Source organism: Euprymna scolopes, chromosome 25, assembly GCF_053919585.1.
Source record: "Euprymna scolopes isolate OS-2025 chromosome 25, ASM5391958v1, whole genome shotgun sequence".
Lineage (NCBI taxonomy): Eukaryota > Metazoa > Mollusca > Cephalopoda > Sepiida > Sepiolidae > Euprymna > Euprymna scolopes.
This window is the reverse complement of record NC_136506.1, coordinates 48,620,741-48,646,068: the sequence shown is the minus strand read 5'-3', so window position 1 is coordinate 48,646,068 and position 25,328 is coordinate 48,620,741. Positions and strand designations below refer to the sequence as shown.

Genomic DNA, 25,328 nt, shown 5'->3' with positions numbered 1-25,328 from the left:
TTAAATCTTAGTGTAAATATATTTGTTTAAACAAAAAAACTTTACTAAATTATGGTTTTCTGCAGTAAATGAAATGAATTAATATATTTTTGCTTTTTTATGAAAATAAAGCATCGTAAATTATAACAATTTAAAAATATTTAATTTTTACAGGAACATTACGAAAAAGCCCATAAAGTCCGTATTAATGAATTCGATATAACGCGAAATAAAATTAATTTCTCGAACAACCGATATTATCATTAAATTAATCATTATTTATTCAATATTTTCGCACAAAAAATTATAATTGCAAAAAAATTTCTACTTTTTTTTAACATGACAGGTTTCGAATGATTTTTATATGTAAGATTTTAATATTTTCCTTGCTCGCATGAATGTGAAACTTTCAGCGTAACATAATTTTTATATAATCGTGAACAATAATAATGAAAAAATTAATTTAAAAACAGGAAAATAGAAAAAATAATTAAATTAAAAAAACGGTAGAAATGATACAAACGTTCAGGATATGAATGTGCGAGTGCACGTCTGGGGTAAAAGAAAACTAGCACCCTCCCTCCTTTTAATTACATGACGTCATTTTCAAAACAGCCTTTTGACTGGCTGAAATTTTGGGCTTCCATATAATCCGTGTTTACAAAACTTCCGTTCGTTGCGATTTTGCGAAGGGCAGAATCCCTCGTTTTGGGGGCTAATTAAGCTATTTTTTGTACAAACAAGGTATGTTTTTTATTCAACTCAATATCTTAGGACTTTATTAATAATTATTTTTGAAATAGACCCAGAAAACTAATATTTATTTTTGAAAGGATTTTTATAATTAATTTATTTGACTTAAAAATTTACCTGAATTGGTTAGCTCGCCGGGAAAACATTTTTTATAACTTTTGTTTTTCACGTGTACAAATATTTTTTTCCTTTTGAAAATTAACTTTAATCTTTAATCTTTCAAATACAATAAAAAAAGTAGTCGGAAACCTACAAAAATGATTATGATAAATCGGCTTTCAAAAATAGGTCCACCTATCTTTATTCGTCCATTTTTGCTCGTACTTACAAAGAAATGAACTACTTTGTACACACCATCCATCAGACGACAACTGAAACATCCAATAATGAAACATGGTAACAACTGCAACTGAAAATTATGGTTAGATGATCAGATCATGGAGGTATCCTCAACACCAGTTCCCATCCTTACTTAAATTACCGAGCTGACATAACATAGCAGGAGAGGCAAATATTTAATATGGCGACAGTTGTTGTACCAAGCGAGCAAAAATGCGTCATTTAAATCTACGAATTGAAACAAACTAAATCCAATGCCATACAGGTTCATTTTTGTCCGAATATGAGCAAAGAAATAGAAAACATGTTAAAAAAACAAAAAACAAACTGCAATGCATGTTATCGTATAGAAATTGACAAAGTTCAGAACCACTGATGTCGAATGATATACCGGACAAAATTGGCATAAGGTTGCCACAGACCTCTTCAGACTGGCAGAAAAAGATTATCACATGATAGTGGTCTATTACTGTTTTTTTTTAAGCATCGAATTCCTAAATTGGTAATCCCAGATAATGACTCCCAATTAAAGTCCCATGAATACAAAATATTTGCAACAAAATGGAACTTTTTTCATATAAATAGCAGCCCACATTTCCAGCCTCTTTATACTGATTATCTTTCTACACGGTATGATGAAATTTTATCAATATGACGATCTCAGCTATAGTCTACAATATACACGTGTAAACAAAGACGCAACACACGTGTACCACGCCACGACGTACATACTTTGGAATAATTCGACTAATGACAAGAATCACTCCTGATTCTATAGAGGTCTCTATATGCTGAATTATTTTCTACTCCAGAAGCTTATTTCCTCGAACCACTTGCATTTGACATTCCTTCCATGTTTGGCTGTTCCAATATGATGTAATGTGAGCAAACGTCATGCTACTCAATTCCCCACCAATTATAAATATGGGCCCTATCACAGTAGCCACTTTATGTTTCAATATGCTGCGTTTGATGGAAACAAAGCAACAAAAGTATTGTTTAAATGTCCATAATAGATCGAGTAAGATTCAAACCCAGCTAATCCCGTTTTATTGTTTACGGCAATATTCGTTCCATTAATCCACCTAGCGCTAAGAAGAATACAGAAAGTTAAAAATGAAATTAAGCCTTTCAATAAACATTACGTAATCAGTATTTTAGGGAGTGTTGGGAAAATAAATCCAACTAGAAATTCCACATGACATTTTCAATTTATTATCATCTGACATTTAAATGCCGAATCCACCCACAAATTTCCCCGATAAAATGTGTATGTGTGTGCACGTGCGTTATGGAAAATAAGTTGTGACGTCACTGCACTGGGGCACATTTGGAATGGAAATGCTATCGAATAGCTTTCAAAGAAATGTTTTTTGGGGGAATGAGCAGTTTATGATAATGAAGTTGATACTACTACTACTACTACTACTACTACTACTACTACTACTAATAATAATAATAATAATATTAATAATAATAATAATAATAATAAACAATCAAAAAACTTCAACAGCGCTTATAGACTCCAAAATGTTTGGTAGAATAACGAACTTAAGATCTTCTATGCAATAAGATTAAATAAATTAATTATTATGATTTAATATAGCCACAAGACCTTCACCACCCTACCACCCGCAACTACTAAACAAAAAGTCGCCGATCTGGGTGGATGTTTTTGGCTAATTTTATAAATAAAATAAATAATTTAATGCAAATATCACATCAAAATATAAAATCTTAGTATCAAAATGTAATTAAATTTACTCATAGTTAAAGAGGTTACACGTTGGTCATCCACATAAAAGGTTTAATAAATTACTAAAATGAGTTTCTTCAATTCCTCTGCCTAAACAAATAAATTCTAAGCTTAAGACTATCAATTCTAAGTTTCGAGAACGTATTCAGTGACCGTACATAATTTGTCTGCACTAAGCTGCACTTTTAAACGTCATCGTTCAAAATGAAAGAAGAAAAATAGATTTTAAATGAATAACTGTGGCAGATAATCAAATATACTTTTCCGGCAAACCGTTTATGCCTAACGGAGAAAAAGAAAAGATAAAATAATGCTTGTAAAAAATATCTTTAATTCTGTGAAATATCAGTAAGGAAGGTGTTAACGTCATTGGCTGGTTTGTGAATAACGCTGAACTATTAATCCCGCCTGCTTTCTGTTGTTTTATTGATATAACTTGTACAAACTAGCGTAGAATTATGAAAACTGCAGCATTGGGCCTAATGATTAACGCGTACTGTCGAATCGTTTAAATCTTCCTTAGGTCTGTGAAATAGCTCTAAAAATTGTTATAAATAGAGAAGAGTCTTTTGACAAACAAAGTACAACCGAATATCTGATGTTAAAAAAGCCTTTGATCTTGGTTAGTTGAGGAAGGAACGGCTGATTCTAGGACACATTATAAGCCAACACAATCCATTTTAGAATAAGTAACAACTCCAGGAAACAACATCAAGAATTACGCTAAACGTATGCGTTCCTTGCTTATGAAATAAGAACCGAAGCCAATAGAGCCAGACAACGCCAGAACGCAAGAAACGAAAGGATGAATTCAGTATGGATTACCATTCAATTTCTCCAATATTAAAGATTAATCTCTTTTTCTCTCTTTTTTTATACCGGGATTTAAAGGAAACACGCCTGTTCATGATATCGTAAAAGTTATATGAAAAAGTGAATTCGTTGACAGACAGAACTAGCTTATATCAAGCTGTAATGTCTACAATTCTACATTGCCTATACGAAAGATAGCACAATGTATGTATCTCCATTTCCAAAATTATGGACTCGTTTTTAACTTATTTTTAACAGTTACATCACTTAATAACGCCTAAGGTCGATATGCCGTACAACACAAAGGAAAAATGTAGGTATCTTGCCTATTTATATAAAACAAAAATGGAGTTCGCATAAACAAAGAACGAATCATGAAATCTTATTTCACGGTCTGCTCTTCATTTTGCGTTTATGAACGACAACTATTTTCAACGTAGCGGCAACCGCTTGAAAATACGTCATTTTTTCGTGGGCATTTCCGGCTAATGTGACTCTCTCAGCACCTGATTTTACTCGCAATTGCCAAGACATGCCTTAATGTCAGTAGTAATACATCTTTTCACATCTAGGCACCTTTGCAGATTCAGCGATCTAGCACGTGCACACATACACACATAGATACACAGATATACGGAGACATAGATACATAGATACATACATACATATTTACGTAGATAGATAGATAAATACATACATACATACATAGCTCCATAGATACATGCATAGATTGATACATAGATACATACATACATACATTCTGGTTATATAGATACATAGATACATAGATCCATACATAGACACATACATACATAGATACATAGATACATATATATATTCACATTATATGATGATTGCAACGTCTTGTCAAACGAGTGCCACTCCCTCAGACACTGAAAGTCCATGAGCCGAAAATGACTTTACTCCTGCCGGCAAAATTCATACGCTCAAACAGACATGATACTGAAGACGGTCATTAGTATACATACATATATATACATGCACGCATACATACATACATATATACACATACATGCACATACATATAACACACATATATGCATACATATATACACAATACATAATACACATACATATACATACATAAACATACACAAGACGGTCAATGGCATACATACATATATATATATAAATGCAAATATACATATATACACACACATATATATCTGTAAACATACACACATATATACATATGTACATACACAATGCATAATACACATACATACATATACATAAACACGCATACATACACATGTACACACATATAAATACACACACATATACAAATACATTCACACATATACATACACATACATGAATATGCACTCATACACAAACATGCACATACATACATATATACATGCATACATATACATACATACACACATGCATATATACACATACACACATGCATATATATACATACATAAAAACAACATATATACATATATATATATACACACATGATGATGATTGCAACGTCTTGTCAGACGAGTTCCACTCCCTCAGACACTGAAAGTTCATGAGCCCGAAAAAGACATATATTCCTGCAAGCGAATTCACATGCTCAAGCAGACATGACACTAATATATACACGCACGCACACATACATATGTACACATATCACACACATATATACATGCGTACATACACAATACACAATACGCACACATACATATACATACACACACACACACACACATGCAAACATAAACAAGACGGTCATTGGTATCTATACATATAAATATATACATGCATACATACATACATACATGTCTATAAGCATACTCTCATATATACCCATATGCATACACAGTGCATAATAAACAAACATACATATACATACCCACATGCATACATACTCATATACATACATATACACCCACATATACAAAAAATACATACACACATATACTTTCACATACATATACGTACACATATGCACATTTTTTTTTTATTCAATTTTCACCCCAAACAAGGCACAGTGCCACTTTGAAGCAGGGGGCTACTATTAGGGAATTAATTAGCGGGGTCATTATGAAGGGAGAAGAGTAGAAAGATGTTTGTTGAAATTACACTTGAACTTCTGCATATCATTGCAGTTGGGAAAGCAGAATCCCGGAAGGGAGTTCCAAAGACCCGCAGTTCTGGGGAAGAAACTATTGGAGTAAAAGGCTTTCTTGCACCTAGCGATCTCCACTGTAAAGGGATGAGACTTAGTAGCTTGTCGGGTTTGTCGGGGGTAGTTACGTCGGGGAGGTACAAGTGTTTGCAGTTCGTCAGAGCATTCACCATTAAAGTATTTGTAGAACAGGCAGAGGGATGCAACATCTCGTCGATGAGACAGAGGTTGAAGCCTAGATGACAGTTCAGGACCTATCAGGTTGGCGACTCTTTTTTGAACCCTGTCCAGGAGCGAGAGACAAGCAGCAGATGCACCAGCCCAGATGTGACAACAGTACTCCATACATGGGCGAATGGTTGCCTTATAGAGGTATAGGATACTGGCAGGCGTAAGTAGTTTTCTAGCACGGTAGAGGGAGCCAACCTTCCTTGCAATGCTCTCAATGTATCTATTCCAGTTCATATTCCCTGTAAACGTTAGGCCGAGGAGTTTAAAAGAAGTACTTTCAGGCAATGTGTTCTTAGCCATTGCTATTGGTGGTAGAGAAGGTTTCTTGTAGTTATTGAAGGAAACAAGCTTAGTCTTAGCAGCATTGAATGAGACCAACCATTTTTGTCCCCATTCCACTACGGATTGGAGGTCATCCTCTAGTGTTTCTGCCATTTTCTTGGATATGTGTTCATTTGTTTTCCCCTCATATCTGTTATAGAGAGTGGTGTCATCGGCAAATATACCCATCTCCGAAACAATATTATCAGGGAGGTCGTTTATGAATATCAGGAACAATAGAGGTCCAAGGATAGACCCCTGAGGCACTCCCGCATTTATGTCATATTGTTTGGATGTACGTCCGTCGAGGACAACTTTGATTTTTCTATTACTTAAGACGGATTTAATTACGTTATGAATTCTTCCAGTGATTCCATATGATCTAATTTTCCTTAGAAGACCATCGTGCCATACCCTGTCAAAAGCCTTAGATATATCAAGGGCCACCGCTCTACCCTCCCCTGTTTTATCCAATGAACGGTATATACGTTCAGAAACTACAGTTAAGATATCTGCTGTTGAACGGGCTTGCCTGAATCCATATTGTTTGTCAGTCAGGAGTTTAGCAGCTGTTAGGTGCTGGACTAGGACTTGATTAACTAAGGACTCAAATATTTTGGCAAAAAGCGGGAGGAGGCTAATGGGGCGATAATTTAGTGGGTCAGTTCTTTCACCAGAATTCTTGAAGACTGGTACCACAGAGGCGGTTTTCCAGCAGTCGAGAAAACAAGATTCGTTAAGGAATTTATTGTAAAGTTTGGACAGAACTGGAGCAACCTCGGCAGAGCATTTTTTTAATAGCACAGCCGGGATGAGATCTGGTCCACATGCTTTAGAGGTGTCTAGGTTTTTTATAATAGCATGTACCTGAGAAGGGGTGATTTTCAAATAGTCAAGTGTGGCGTCTGTTCGCAGAGGAAAATCAGGGAGTGAGTGGTGTACCGAGTTCAGTGTGGAGTTTGAGGCAAACCGACTGGCAAGCAGATTAGCCTTGTCAGTTGCCGTGCAAGCAACCTCATGATTGTTTGTTAGTGGGGGAATAATTGACTGTCCATTATTACGCTGTTGTAGATTTTCCAAAAATCCCGGGTTCCTAATTTCTGTGCTTCGATGCGCTTTCTGGTGGTTTCAGAGTAATCTGACTTAGCTGTGTCAATCATTCTCTTACAATTATTTCTAGCTTCTATAAACTTCTGCTTATTTGAGCTGGACTTATGTCGGTTGAATCTGCGGAACGCATGCTGCCTTTGACAAATGGCAGCTGCACAAGCAGAAATAAACCATTGGGGGGAGTGGGGCTTGCTATAGTATTTCCGTGCGGGAATATGTGCTTCAGTAGCAGTTTTGAACCATTCAGTTGTCTCATTTGCACACTGTTCCGCTGGAAGAGTAAAGATATTTTGCCATGGGGCATTTCTGATGAGCTCCCTGATGGCTTCCCAATCAGCCTTTTTGTAATACCTCGTTGTTTTGAGTAGTGAGTCTTCAGTTTTAGGGCGAGAATTTAGGCTGATTTCTACCATTATCACAGCGTGATCAGCATATATATATATATATATATATATATATATATATACATACACTTACCTACATATACATACACATCTATATATATGCATTCATACACATACACACATACATGCACATATACACATACATATACATACACACATGCATACATACACATACATGCAATATACACACATACATGCATACAAACATATATAAATGTAAATATATATACACACAAACATATATACACATAGACACATATACATACATATACTCATAGATATAAATGCATATAAACTCACATGTACATATATAAATATACACACACATACATATATAAATATACATACACATATACATACATAAATACATATAATGATGGCAGATTAATTGTTACATGCATCCAGCATTACAGGCGTACACACGTCACAGCTTTTTTTTATCGCAACAGGACTTTTTTTCTTCTTTTTTTATAATAGACAAATGCCTGAGGGAGTATCTATACAAAGATGATGTTACAGAGTTTTAGCTTTGTACGACAGCTAAATCTCTCTCTTGGTTCAAAATGTTGACATCCAGCAACAAGCAAGAGCAATATAGCCAGCAACAAGTCAAACTGCAGACCAGCTTAATGCGGGTACTGGTCTCCCGCTTTGTTGTTGTTTTTTTAAAAATAAAAAATATATATACATACATATACACATATACACACACATACACACATACATACATATTAAATTTCACAGCCAAACAACGTCGCAGCCCACAAGAGCCATGACAGTCAAAGAACCGGAGGTCCAATAAATGTATACATATATATGCATATATATGTGCATGCACATGAACACATACACATGCACGCACACGCACACATATGCATGCATACATGCATGCATACATGCATGCATACGCTCACACACATGCACGCACACGCACACATATATATGTTTGTACATATACACGCACACGCACACATACACGCACATACACATGCACGTACACACATATATATGTATATGTAATTCCTCAATGTTCATGACGATAGTGATGATGTTACAATTCAATGAATACACACGATAATGAACATGAAAACAAATCCACAGATGCAAAACGTAAAACAAAGCAGACATGAATCTTGATGTTTTTGTTGTTGTTGTTGTTTTTTTAATTGAGAGAAGCGTTTAAAAAGCAAAGGTATAATTCCTCAATGGTCATGACGATAGTGATGATGCTACAATTCAATGAATACACACGATAATAAACATGAAAATAAATCCACATACACACATACATATATACATACATATACACATATACATACATATACACATAGTTATACACACATATACATACACCTGTACATGAACATACATACACCTATATATACATATATACATATAATGATGGCAGATCAATTATTACATGCTTCCAGCATTTCAGGCCAACGTGCGTGACAACTTTTCCATGGCTGAGGGAGTATCTATACACAGATGATGTTACAGAGTTTTAGCTTTGTACGACAGCTAAATCTCTCTCTCGGTTCAAAATGTTGACATCTAGCAACAAGCAAGAGCAAGATAGCCAGCAACAAGTCAAACTGCAGACCAGCTTAATGCGGGTACTGGGCTCCCGCTTTATGTTTTTTTTAATCTAAGATTTGCTTCTCCTAGAGGGGTTGCCTTCACCACGGCTTACGGGAGCCCTCTCCACCCCACATGCACATAATAATAAACACATGCATGCATATAGATGCACGCCAACATACGTATGCATGTGCACACACGTGCAACAATAATCACGTAGAGGCACACAAATACGCACATACATACATATGCCTATACATACGTACACACACATATACATGTAAAATACACATGAAGGAACATTCCAGAAGTCAGACACAGTAAGTGATTAGCGGCTGGACCGTTTTTGTCCCTTTTCCTTCCTGATCTTTTTTTTTCGTTCCTTTTTTTTTTTAAATAAAAAGTTTGTTTTAGACTCACACATATGCAGTACATGATAATGACGAGGATCACATTATATAGATACATAGATACATACATGATGATTGCTGCATCTTTCCAGATGATCGCTGTCACATTGAGTTCTCCCAATCTTGTCGTCCATGCAATCTCAGATGACTCTGCACTCCCACCGCAGATTTGCACATCTTGAAGCAGATGTGACATACAAATTGAGCAATTTCCATCGAGTTGACTTCCTCTGGAGGTTGAAGGTTATTCCTATGAACAATCACATGTTTTCTCAAACCAGCAGTAGACTTGCAAACTTTGCATACATACATACATACATACATACATACATATATACATACATACATACATACATTCACATTACATAGTACGAAATAAAATAAAATCAAAATATTTAAAAAGTATAATCTTTTTACAATGTAAAAATTTCAAAAATATCAGCTTCGTCTCTTCTTGTTTTATACAAGTGTCTATTATCGGGGACTGGATAAATTTTCATAAAAAGACAGTGACTATTTAAAAGAAGTTCAGATTGTTTTTTTTAATGATGTATAAACAATTTTCAGTTTATTTAATGCCGGATCTATTGATTTTGATTCAAGTGTAATATACTTCTAGTTTAATTGATTTTGTAGGCTTATATTTTCTGAATATAATAAGTTATATTATAAAACCCTAGATGAGACTAGCACTTTGTGTTAGACTAGTCATGGAAGTAGTGGTAACTAAGAGACGATGTCACACTCTATAAAATCTCAACAAAGAAACTCACAAACTCTTGTATTTTAAGCTCATACTAGAAAACAGAAAACCAGGCTGATTTATAATCGGTGTGCGACCTGGTCTCCACGAATACAACAAGTTGGTAGAAACCAAGCAATTAATGTCCCCTTATTATGTCTTCGATTTGGTCACCCTTGATCAGTATACAAGTAGATCAAGCATCGAACTAAATATATGAACGCCTCCACTTCGATTTAGTATATTGAAGCTTTAACATCATTAATTCCCACATTAGATTCTATCAACTTTTCACATGTATATACGCCTTACTTAATTCTATAAAACTCATAGTTGAGTCATCTTCGCTGTCGTTTAAAGGCGTGTAAATATGTTTACCGTCTAATTGAGTGTGAACGTTTTAGACTTATCTAACCTGAAAATTTTAGACTTGTCTCACCTGGAATGAAAATATATTTCGCAAAATTTTATTAATTAATCCAAAATTGACCCTAAAAACAAGAAACCTTGTTAGCTTTTAAATAGTGCTTGGACTTTAATTGAACCAGTTACTCGTACGTTGGTCGGGGACCTATTATTTCTTTTAGGATTCAACTTGTATACCTAGTTTGTGATCTTGATCTTTTGTGAAGGAACTTGAGTAAAGATAGTTAATACAAGATGTCTATAATTGAACGTGAAATGAGGGCAGTCTATACAATTGAACTAAATAAAATGTTCCATTCAGAATTCTTACAAATTTACGGATGAAGATTAAAAAGCATGTGAAGGACTGAAGTGTTGTGGACATGACATCTGTTAAGATGAGGAAAATAAATTCTAGTTTCGCATCAACTTTTAACTCACTAAGAACTAGATATTTATAGGAATCATGATTTTTTAAAACTTTTTCTCATGGACCTTACTTCAGTTTATTTATAAGCCAGCAATGACAATTAGGGTACAGGTTTCAATACGTATATAATAATACGCGGAGGTATTTCGTGTTTGCTTGGACGTTATAACAAGAATTAAATAATTAAAACATTGATAATTGATTAGTGATTAATTTGGTGTCGCTGAAGTAACAAATAACATTTTGCTTTATTTTGATTCTTCCAACTACTGAGCTCATCTTAAGTGTTATTTTAACAATATTTCTGTAGATTTAAACTTCGACCTTCTTTAGGTATATCTTGTTGAACTCTGGAATCTGCACGGAATTTCGAACAAAATCCTTTTTGTACTGCACGGGGCTAGAATGCTCTTGTTCACTCAGCCATGATTGGATAGATGTCATAAGTAATTCGTAATTCTATTTTTCAATCCCCCACATTGAGGATCGAAACCTTAACCTTCAGAAGAATATCACTTTACAATTGAATTTTTCCACTGCACCACAGGACCTTGCGGATAATTCTAGTTCAAATTTTTAAGAGCTTTAAACCTACTTTATTTGTAGATGCAAATATCATTGTTTATTACTACATATTATTATTATTATTATTATTATTATTATTATTATTATTGTTGTTGTTTATTACTACATATTATTATTATTATTATTATTATTATTATTATTATTGTTGTTGTTGTTGTTGTTGTTGTTGTAGATATTATATGTATGTATATATATATATTATATTATATATATATATATATATATATATATATATATATATATATATATATATATATAGGAGTTCTCATGCTGTGCTAAATTCTATATTAGGTCTTAGTTATTGATCGTCACCCAGCATATGCCCTGCTCCTTTGAGTCGTTTTACTTTCCACCGTTCTTCTCCGTCTATAATTTTACTTCGTACCATAAAAGAAGATTATTATTTACCTTTTGCCTCCACATATGATCAGCTATACCCGACTTTCAATCTCTCCACGTATTATGGCTTTTTGATGATCTTCTAACCTTCCTTGTAGTGGACAACAAGTCTCACCTTTGTATGGTTTTCCACATTTACATAAGATCTTATATACACAGTTTTTAGTCATGATTTTTTCTGTAAGTGGCTTGGCTCGCACAAGCTGTTCCAGGGAGTCGAATCGCTCCAGAATACTGTCCTGATGTCATATGGATTTCTGTTACTATATGTTGTTTTTGCTCAATGTTGTATGCGATTCCTTTCTTTATATTATATGGTTGGTGAGAGTTAAAGTGCCGTTTAGTGAATATTGACTTTCGGTATACAAATGACATAACCCTCTGACCAGTGCGAGTTATTTACACATCTAGGACCGATAATTTGTTGTGTTCTTTTTTATTGTGAACTGTATGGATGAGCGGAGAGAGTTCGCATTGTTACGGTCGAAATTCTGTGCAGATTCCCGAGTTCGACAGAAACAGTTCCGAATTCGACTAGTGAGACCTAAAGAAGGTCGGTGATTACATCGACCAAAAAGTTGTGAAAATATTACTGATGATGAGATCAGTAGTCGCAAGAATCAAAATAATATGAATAATCAATCGTCATATCAAAGTGATATTTTGTTTGAATCCATTTTAAAATAAATTGTTCCAAAATCAAATTTAAAATAAATTTCAAAAAGTAACATTAATTTTACTTATTTGAAAGCTATTTAGTTGAAAATGTTTGTTACAGTAATAAGGCAGATTGTTTTTTGTCTTAAAAAGAATTAAATTGCTACACTTTTAAGTAAAGAATAACATTTTAAAAAATATAATAATATGTATTCGTTTTATTTATTTCAAGAATATTTAGTTGAAATGGCAATTAATTTGGTGAAAGCTAAAAAGTAATACTGTCCTTAATATGACAGACATTTATTATTTCAAAAGGAAACCTTTGTTATTAATAGTAAATTCTACAGATTGATGTAAAAGCGTCCATAGAATTTTCATGCTTCCTGTTAGTAAAATATAGAGTTATTAAGACAGCGCCCCCGTATATACGTAAAATAATAAACAAAATTACTATCGAGAAGAAGCTATTAGCATAAGCTATTAGCATAAGCTATTAGCATAAGCTATTAGCAGAAAACGAAACAAATGAAACGAGTATGATCAGGCATTGATAGATTATACATATTTCATTGAACTGGTGGGTTAGTGTTATTAGGACTGTATTTTGATTAGAAGAGCTAGGGAAAGGTTCAATCTTATAGATTATTAGTCGTAATTAAAACAAAATTGGAAAGTATTGATCACATAGTAAGTTCATCAGACAGCTAGTAGCTCGAAAGATTAACATGTTAACTATAACCTTAGTATCTATTTCCTTTAATTGGAAGTATTATAATTAGTGTTGGGGTCGATTAATTGAAACTGGAATCAGGATCGAAAAAATCAGAACTTTTATGGGTATCGGAATCAGAAAAATTAATACCTATTTTTCGGTGCCGAAAACGATTCTATTAATTGTCTTTTTTATTTAATTTTGTTAAAAGCATAATATTGCATTGCTAGTAGTAATGATAAATATTTATTATTTTTAATTAATATAGTTTGTGGTCTCATTTAAGTCACACGTGTGGAATTAGTATGATACGTTGAGTATCTTTCGGAGGCATCGCATCTTTGTGACCTATATTATTTTATCTATGCATGCTGTTAGAGTTTACAACTAACAACCGTACAAAAATGTGGACAAGACATCAGAAACTTAATACTGTTATGTAAACTATTAAAATGGGTTAAAACTATTTCAAATTAGATTTTTCAGCGTTCAACTTAGAATCAACTTAAACTGAGTCTTTCACTTTACTTAGAACATGCCGAACTATTGTTTGCGGAACTCTTACATTACGAGGACAGAGTTATGAACTTTTACCATGCATAGACAGGCATATTAACTTGTATTACGAGAATGCAATTTTCTAATATCAGAATGTAAAGTTAATGGTTTATTCATAAAGACGTATGAATGCAGAGTCGGGTTTTCTCTCAGGTGAACGTTTAATAAATTGCTGCAGTATATTTACATTTCTCACCAGTATTTTTGAGTTTCCAGACGGAGCTAGTCAGTGTAAATAATTCGTCTGTGCCAAGACCTGCACTTTCACAAGACGGCAAACGTTAGGAAAGCAAACAAATTGCTGCAGAAAGCAAATAGCTTTTCCTGAATACTGTTAACGTTAAACTAAAAAAACAAACAACAAAAAAAAAGACGAAATTAAGAGAGAAAGAGATTCTTTCTATAGCCACATAAATTTAAGCCTGCAATATACGTACAGCATGTTAGCTATGGAATTAGAAGGAGGTGCCAATGAATTTGGAGTGTTCCTTTAAGGTATTGGAAAACTTCATATGGTCCTTATCGGGGAAAACAAATGTTTCTATTTACAATGCCCCCCCCCGCCCCACGGGACAGAGTCAGACACCAACGTCGTTTTTTTTACGTGGAGAAAAAGGAATAAAAATAAAAATTATCTCGGTCGTGAAGGATTTCTCCTCCACTGAAAGAGAACAATAAATTGAAGTGCAGCATCTGAAGAACAGATACTACACTTTGATATTGGCTCGAAGGAAAAACAAATGTTACAAAAAAAAAAAAAGTAAAAAAACAACATATGTCAAAATACGAAATTATCACATTAGCACACTGGTTCTAATTAGATAAGCGCAGTAAAGTTATGCTGAGTCTGATGAATACCATGCATGCCCATTTGGCAATATCAAGTGCCGTTTGTGGGAGGCAAAAAAAAACCCTGCAAAACTAACGTCGCCATAGTCTCTGACTGAGATATACATGCAGCTGAGCACTGGCACCAGCTATCAGGTATACCATGCAATATGACATGTGAATGCATATTCATAATGTTTTACTATGAAATTAAAGAAGGGGACGCATGATATGTCTGATGAAACTTTCCATTTTAAATCAATTTACACATCTCTTAGAATTTATGTGTACTAATCCTAATCTTTTAATTTAATTTGAGATCCTGAACAGAATCATGGGTTTAGAATTTTGGTGAAGATGCTTTGCTTTAGAAATTTTTAATCTGGTATTATTTGGAGTATCGGCACTATTATTCTAATATTGGTTGTTATATTCACAACGTTTGAGTCGGTTGAATCCATTACCACGAGATTGCATCCCTACAAACGATAACATGGTCGTTTTCAAATCTCATGCCAAAAAGTACTTGTCATGAACCTTCTTCATAAATAATCAACTTTTGTTCATTCCATTAAATATTTTTAATCCTCTTATAATATTCTTCATCATACAACTAACTATGTGTCCATCGCATCGATCTTTATCCTCGCATAGACTTAACTTCGAATTGAACGCTTTATTTAAGCCAGGGAGATAGATTGCTCTCATTTTGTTAGGTAAAGCAGGGCAGAAAGGTCAATTTCAAATAAATTGAATGACATAACACTTATATTTGGTCATGACCAACAGGAACTTGCTAGAATCGACAGAGTTCCTGATGGATACCTGATTGGCCCATCAGGGAATTACTGTTAAAACGTGCAGTGTAGAATAAGGGTGAATATTAGCATAAGACCCAGGTTATTACATTTTTGTAGGATCTCATGGGCCATTGCATGAGAATTTAAAACTTAGTGAGAGAAAGGAATGGCGGATCTGACAAGACTTATACATCATCAGTTTCGTCCCGGTTTATAAGATACAATATCAACCTGAATTGACAGCATTTAGAAAAATAGTCTTACATAATTAATTTCTGCTTAAACCAAACTTTTTACTTCGAAAACTGAGAAATTGACAAGAAAAAAGAACTTAAACGAATCATTTTTTGAGAAGAAGGACTTAATATAAGCGTTATTCTCAACTTCAATAAAAATTCATGAGCTACTTTTTAACGCATTCATATAGTGTCGGGTAAGATATTTCCTTTATTATTTTATTACAATTTGTATCTAAGTACTACATATAAACCAATCGACTGTGATATTATAACTGCGATTAGTAAATTCTTTACGCCCAACGACAAATCGTATCTGAACATCGTTCGACGATCAGTTGCCTTCTCTTATCTATGAACACAACGCGCGACACAAAATACTTATTTCATGAAATGTGATCAGAATGAACAGCGAAACACGAGTAAGAACTGGCGGGGTCGAAGCAAGGTTTTACATATGGACTGGTAGATTTGCGGGTGTGCATGTGTGTATATGCTTATATATATTAATATATATACATATATATTATATATGTGTGTGTTTATATGCGTATATATATGTACATGTATATATATGTGCATATGTATATATATATGTGTGCATATATATGTGTGTATGTATATATATGTGTGTAAACTGTGTCAATCGCTTTATTGCAGAATAGTAAAATGTCAATATTTCATTAAATATATGTCACAAAAAAATAAAAAAATTGTATAATCAAACGACTGCTTTAAGGTTAGTTAATTCTCCAAATTTCATTCAAATTCATGCGATATTCACAAAGTTATGACATTTTATTCTTTATCAGGGAATTTCCACTGTCCATCGCTTTATTGCAGAACTCTTAAAATGTTGTATTAGGGCAAAAATATAATGTCTAATCATGAAAACTTTACTTTTTATTATATTTTCCTGTTAAAGAATAATAAACAAAAGCACATCTTAGGTGCTAAGCCTCAAATAAATCAATTATTTATCGCCATACCTACCATTTTTTAGAATAACTTGAAACAACCTTTTGTCCACTGAAGAAATCAATTGTTTGATCTGAAAAGGAGTTATGATTCTGGCGATATCAACTACTTTCCTCCACAGAGCATCCTTTGAAAGAAAATTGCTCTCCTCTCTCATAAACATCTCTTTTCAATATTGACCAGAGATGTTTAATAGGGTTAAGATACGGAGAAGACGGTGGCCAGCTCATGAAGGTTTCTCCAAAGAAACCCATAGATTTAAGAAAGGCCGCAGCAGCCCTACCAGAATGGGATGGTGCATTGCCATGCATAAACATCATCTGAAAGCGACGTGGTCATCTAGCCATGGTGACAAATGTTTATCCAAAAAGGCCATGTACGCATTGCTGGTAAGTTTTACACCCTTTGGTACTCGGAATGGGCCAACCAACTTACCCCCAATGATTTCCGCCGGAAACATGATGCCTCCACCTCCTTGTTAGCGATGAACTCTGTAAGAGGTTGGAGTTCCGTTTGAGTTCCAAACTTTGGCCCATCCATCCGGACCGTCGTAGCACTGGTCTCATCTGTAAATAGGACACGTTGGAAATCCATTTTCATGTAATTCTGTGCCCAAGCCATTCATTTTTTCCTCTATGTTGTTTGCTCAATGGAGACTTTGAAATAGTCTTGATGTTCCTTGCCATCTCATTCAACACATTACATCGGGCCTGCCTGATAAAAAAATAAAAGCGATGGACAGTGGAAATTCACTGATAGAGAATAAAATGTCATAATTTTGTGAATATCGCATGAATTTGAATAAAATTTGTGGAAATAACGAACTTTGAAACAGTAATTTGATGATACGATTTTCATTTTTTGTGACGTATATTTAGTGAAATATTGATATTTAACTAATCTGCAATAAAGCGATTGACGGATTTTATATGTATATATATGCATATATATATATATATACATATATATATGTATATATATGTGTATATGTATATATATATATGTATATGTATATATATATGTGTATATATGTATATATATGTGTAAATGTGTGTGTATATATATATATATATATATATATATATATATATATATATATATATATATATATATATATATTAGTGGTGGGACGATTTCAAAATTTTTCCCGATTCCGATCCAATTACCGATTTTGTTCTAAATTTCCGATTCCGATTCCATTTCCGATTCCGATTCTTTTAATATTTTTAAATATTTAATTAGACATTTGTTTTTGTTTGTTTGTTTGTTTTTTTCTTCGTAAATTTTCAAATTATTACATAAACCCCCGGGTAATTTCCGGGTATATTTTTTCTTAAATGTTTTTCTTGTAATGTTTTGCAAATTGAAAGACAATCAGGTTTATTTAGATTTTAAACAAAACTAAATTGTATCAGTTCGTCGTTAGTATACAACATGCTACTTGAAAGTTTTCATAAACAGTTGAAAATAGTCGACGATTGACAGGTAAAATGAGATAACGATGTAAGAACAAAATATTAACAACGCCACCCATTGTTACGAACGAATTTCTAAATGATATTACTATTTGAAAACAATTTTTAACATGGAAATGGCGTTGGGCTTCATTAACTATTATGTGCCTTCCTTCTATGAATGTTTAAATTTTATTTTAATTATATAAATTTGGTGGGTTATTAATTGATTTGCTTTGCTATAAAAAAACAAAACAAAAACGAGATGCAAATAATAACTAGCGGAACCTGTGGAATTCCACAGGAGGCTCATCCATATGTAATATATTGGTGTTGGCATCCATGGCATAAATAAAGATGCTATAGAGATATTATTGTAACTCTTTTTAAAACTACACAAGTATTTATCTAAGCTAGCAAGGACACCCGGCATAGCTAAGAAGTTAAGTACACTTAAATATGATATTTTAATTCTTGGATATTTCGTATATAGTATTATAGAGTTAATGTTCTATCGATTTTTATATATTATAAGGTTGCGATTTAAATATATATATATATATATATATATATATATATATATATATATATATATATATATATATATATCCGTATGACTTTTGTGCATCAGCTTGAGTTCCTTCAGCTATAATCGAAATCGAAACCAAAATTTATGAAGAATTCTTGATAAAATTATTTATAAAAAAAAATGGATCACTATAGTTCCCTCAGCTATAATCGAAATCGAAACCAAAACTTATGAAGAATTCTTGATAAAATTATTTATTATAAGAAATGGGAATCCACAACTAAACAATAGTCACTTGGATGTAATTGTGGCACACAAAATAAATACCACATATCGTATTAATATATAGTAATGTTAAAAGTCATAAAAACCACGCTCCTTTCTTACTACTAACCCTAAGTACGAGTGGCAATACGAAAAATATAGCAATTTCATGCGATTTTATGATTTTGCTGATCGGCCTTAAAATTAGTTGTAAAAATTACTTAACTGCTTAAAAAGTTATAATGTACCGAAATAGGATCAGTTTACTTTATATTTATATGCACAACTGAACCCTCATTCTAAATTCTAAAATAACGTTTCAGTGTGCTCATACATAATCGCCTAAAAAGTAGAATCTCATATGTTTTGGGTATTTTAAATGTAAATGAAAGTTCTTTTTTTTAAGTTAACAAATTTCTCAATGTTTGCTCTTCCAAAGTTTTGATAAACTTGTGAGATTTTCATCTATATTTTCACTTTGCTAAAACCAAACAAAATATAAGGAAACATCAAATATTTCAATAGATTTGGTGCTCATATAAAACCAGCACCCCCCTTAAATTCCAAGCATGTTAAATCCTTGATATTAAAGTCCAAGTCTCTATTATAACACTCTTATAGACGGCATATGGCTATTTATCAAATAGGTGCAAAAAGTTTTTAAAAATCTATAATATTGAATAGGCAAGTGAACTCTAGAATATTTACTTTGCTTACAATAAAAACTAATAAAAATAAATTAAATTAGGTTTGGAGAGTCTGAGGATTTCCTTGTATCCAAAAAGGTGCCATAAAACTTTAATTATTTCAGAAGAAGTCGATGACAAACACTCCAATGTACAGGGCGCCAACGAAATTTACCCCTCTCCAGAGCTTTTAAAACTTGTTAATAATCATATGAACTCCCTCGGAAGAGGGAAAATAGACATTTTAGCGAATAGATGCAAAACAATTACAAAGGCAATAGTCAAGTTATAGAAGACCAATAAATAAAATAAATTAAACTCTGCTAATCGATGTTAAATCTGTAAATGAGATTTATAACTCATTCTGTGGCCCTTCTCAGTCTTATGTTGTAAAGGAACAACTTCTAATAATAATAATAATAATAATAATAATAATAATAATAATAATAATAACAACAACAACAACAATTTGTGTTTGTTTTATTTTTTATTTAGAAATTTTGAAGAATCGGTTTGAAATCGGAAATTAGACTATAATTTTTCCGATTCCGATATCCCAAAAAGTTCCGATTCTACCGTGTGTGCGTGTGTGTGCGCGAGCGTGTGTGTGTGTGTGGGTGTGTTCATGTGTATATATATGTGTCTGTACATGTGTATATATATGTGCACATGTATATATATATGTGTACATGTGTGTATATATATGTATATGTATTTATATGTGTGTGTATATATATGTATATATGTGTGTATATATATGTATATATATATGTGTATATGTATATATATATGTGTATGTATATATGTGTATATGTATGTATATATGTGTATATGTATATAAATATGTGTATATGAATATATATATATATGTATGTGTATATATGTGCATATGTATGTATATATGTATGTATATATATGTGTAGGTATATATATGTGTATATGTATGTATATGTGATTATATATATATATATATATATATATATATATATATATATATATATAATGTATTATAGCTATGAAAACGGAAGACTGAGTTTTTTTTGTATCCATGGTAAAAAGAAGGAGAATGAGAGAGAGAGAGAGAGAGAGAGAGAGAGAGAGAGAGAGAGAGAGAGAGAAAAAAAAATTAATATTGGAGTAGAGGCGGCCGATCAGGTTTCGCCCTCTCTGTTCAAAGGCCAAATCGAAGTTTTTCTTTTATTACTACAGGGAAACGAATTTAAAAGTGGGGAGCGACTAAAATAAAATCAAATTATCGGGTGGAAGAGAGAAAAAAAAATTCATATATTATTCTTATCATTCCTCTTCTTCTTCTTCTTCTTCTTCTTATTATTATTATTATTATTATTATTATTATTATTATTATTATCATTATTATTATTTTTGCTATTATTATTGTTGTTATTATTATTATTATTATAATTATTATCATCATTATTATTATTATTATTATTATTATTATTATTATTATTATTATTATTATTATTGGTCGCTCACATGGAGCTTTCACATATGTCAACAGCCGGTCTTATTGGAAACCTGTGGTGTTCTCTGGAAGCTGAGTGACAACAAGTTCCCGCAAACGTCCAGCTCTCTCCACCTCCTTCGATAGCATTTGCAAATAAATTTGCATTATTATTATTATTATTATTATTATTATTATTATTATTATTGTTAATATTATTTTTTTTATCGATTTTCGATATTTATCAGACGTGTTCTGACACAAAAACCTATGTAAGAACACTCAATTATCTTCGTGTGAATTTTTTTTTTAAATCAGTCCAGCCGTTTCCGAGTCCATAGGAAACGGACTCTTACGCACGCACAGACAAAGTTTCTTTATATAATAACTAGTAGTGAGACAGAGACACTGCGTTGCCTGGGATTGAATGATGATCAACAAATTTTTCACACTCTTATATTTTTGGTATTATCGGAATCGGTAAAATCGTTCAATTTTTAATCAAATTGATTGTCTGCTTTAGTTGGGGGCCATATTGCAGTAGACCGAAAAGAAGCTTCAAATGCTTCCCCGAAGTTACTATGTCCACAATACATTGTAACCTACATTGCACTGTAGAGAACCTACTGATTACTTTATTAAATTATATTCATACATAATGGCTTGAATTAAAATTTTAAATGCAAATGTCAAGTATCATGGTTCATTTACACTTTCAACAGAAACATTAATTTCGAACGCGCCCCTGTGTTACCAAAGAGTCTAAAGTTTATTTTAAATGCCGAGCCTTTCGGTTTGTGTGGTAATAAAGTTTCTCAAATGCACTTATGATATTAGGCTATATAAGTTGTTAACTTTGGTCAAAATCGCATGTTTCTTTTTTTTATCGGATTTTTTTCGATTATTGACATTTATCAAAGATATTCTGGAAAATTTTAAAATATGTACTTTATAGATTTCTACTTCTGATTCTACTTCTTTACTGAAAATGCTTGAAAAGAAATAAAAATCATACTTATATTCTTGTAAAAATAGGCACATATAACGCTGGGAATAACTCTGGATGTTTAGATTTTATAATACGCGATTTTAAATATTTATTTTTTTATAGTTATTTTTAGCTCAATCGCTAAAACGATACATAACGCAAACCTTAATGGTAGTTTCAACCGCAACCAACTTCTTTGTTATTAATTTGTTTAGCAAACCGATCACGTGCTGCCGGTAAAAAACATGTTTATGTTTCTGTGTTACAGTTGTTATCGATTAGTTATATTTTATATTTTATTCATTAATGTTCTAAAACCTGTCGCATTTTATTTAACAAATCAACTTTGTATATATATATATATATATATATATATATATATATATATATATATATATATATATATATATATATATATATATATATATATAGTATGTGTGTGTGTAACTAAGTTGCAACCTAAAAACTAAAATAAAATGTTTCTCGTTTTACTTTTGATTTTTAAGAAACATGGCATTCGAGAAATTTGTGAAGATCTTCAATAACAACGTTTTAAGTATCAACTAACCCTGTGGAAATTCCATGTTATTTTTTTACACATATCTGTATGAAAACTCTGTTTGTGTTCGTTTGTTTTGTATACTAAATTTTAAAAAATAGTAATAATTTCCTGTCAAATTAAATCGCCAGACAGTTTGTTTTATGGAATATGCTCCAGACAAGGCATGAAATCAATGAGCTAAAAATACCACTTTAAGGTAAAAAACAATTATTGATGAAGACTTAGTTTTATTTCCAATATTCATCAGTTTTATAAAATAATAATAATATTACTACTACTACTACTACTACTACTACTACTAATAATAATAATAATAATAATAATAATAACAACCACTACCAACAACAATAACGACAATAACAAAAACAATAATAATAATAATAATAATAATAGTAATGATAATAATAATTATTATTAATAATAATAATAACAACCAGAAACAACAACAACAATAACAACAACAATAACAACAATAACAAAAACAATAATAATAATAGTAATGATAATAATAATTATTAATAATAATAATAACAACCAGCAACAACAACAAAAACAACAACAATAGCAACAACAATAATAATAATTCACGCAGTGGCGATATACGCATAGGCAAAAAGGAAAAAGACACGAGTAAAACAGTAAATAAATATCGGATTGGTTGTTATAAGTAAAATAAATGATTTTACGTACCTTCTGCCGTCTTGCAGACGATCTTACAGTGTTATGGGTTTTTAAGCTCCAACTTGATACGAGTATTCTCTTAAAACAAAAAGTTGGCGGTTACTTTAAAGAACTTATCCACACATATAAAAACGACAGTTTCGCTAGAGTAAACACTCTATCAATATGTTTGCTAAGTCATAGCACTTTTGTCACTTTTTTTTTTTTTTTTAGAAATTATTATCATTTATAAAACAGCGATTATTGCACTTGTTTCGCAGTGAATATCACTTCTATTTGGATTTCACCCGCCTCGTCTGATTAAAAAACAAACGCTACGACTGTTTATGAAAACAGGACTTCATTCTAAGTATAAAACATTCATAATCATGCTTAAAAGTGACTGAAAGTCAGATAATCGAATGACTACTATCCGACATGTATGTAAACTTTGTAAGTTTTAAAACGAAGCGATGTTGTTGTTTTAAAGGCTGCTACTACTTATACAAGTCATTTCCAGCAGGCAGTAAAGGCTGGTATCGCAAAACCCGTGCTTCCTCTCTGAGAGTTCCCCATAAAACTTTTATCCCCACTTCCTTTCTTTGAATTCCATATCAACAGGGGAATTTTTGATGAGGGGAAATAGAATGTCGACCCAACTAGGATGGGAAAGAAAGTATTATCTTTTATCGTTTAACTTCTACCACAACTACACACCCCTCCGTCTATTTTAGTTTTAAACAACTACGAAAATTCCCCACCCACTGTTCTATTCATAAGACCCCCCCCCAAAAAAAAATGATACTAGTGCATCATCCCGGCTAGGGTGTAATTCTTTTGTCAACAAAACCACACTTACACTTCTCTGAGAGCCAAGGTCGAGCAAGGAATATAAGTTTTCAAATTTAATATTGATTTTCAAAAATGGAAAATTGGGGTTATTTAAGTTTTAACGTTTTTTTCACTTTGAAGAACATTTTTTTTTAACATTATTTGTCAGTTATAGTGCAGAAAAAAAATGAAATAAATTCTGGTGCTTATTCAGATTAGCACTTATAACAATAAACAAAAATTAAAAAATCTTTTATATTCTACCTAGTTGTCACAGAATGAAAATTTTATATTCCAAAAATCACAAAATTTCATCAAGTAATATTTTTTATTTACGAAAAACAAATTTGTCATTTTTATCGATAAGTAACAGCCGAGACGATGTTTTAGTAGTGAATATAATAAGAGAAAGTAATTAATGATTGTGTTGACAGTTTCCACGTACATCAGGGTTGTCTTGTATTTGTCCATCGATCCCTTGGACGCTTTTTTCATCTTCATCGAAAGAGAGTAAAATTTGATTTCTTTTTAAATAAAAATAAAACTACTTGATCAAATTACGTAAATTTGGGAATTTTTTCCTCTTCATCCCGTGACTAGCAGTCGTACATGATGAAGACATTTCTGTATTTTCTTTAATTGTAAATGCCGCCGGCGCCGCGCGTTCCAATCTGAATAAGCCCCGAAATTCTCTAGAGCTTTGCTTAATTATCCCT

General features: G+C 32.3%; 1 protein-coding gene across 1 annotated transcript in view; it reads right to left on the bottom strand.

The window, feature by feature from the left end:
* The window catches only part of LOC145247341 (calpain-5-like), a 169,890-nt gene extending 145,364 nt beyond the window's left edge, over positions 1–24,526 (bottom strand). The window contains exon 1 of the mRNA XM_080109004.1: positions 23,812–24,526. The gene's annotated coding sequence lies outside the window, so the exon portion shown is untranslated. The remainder of the gene's footprint in view (positions 1–23,811) is intronic.
* Positions 24,527–25,328: the final 802 nt, after the last annotated feature.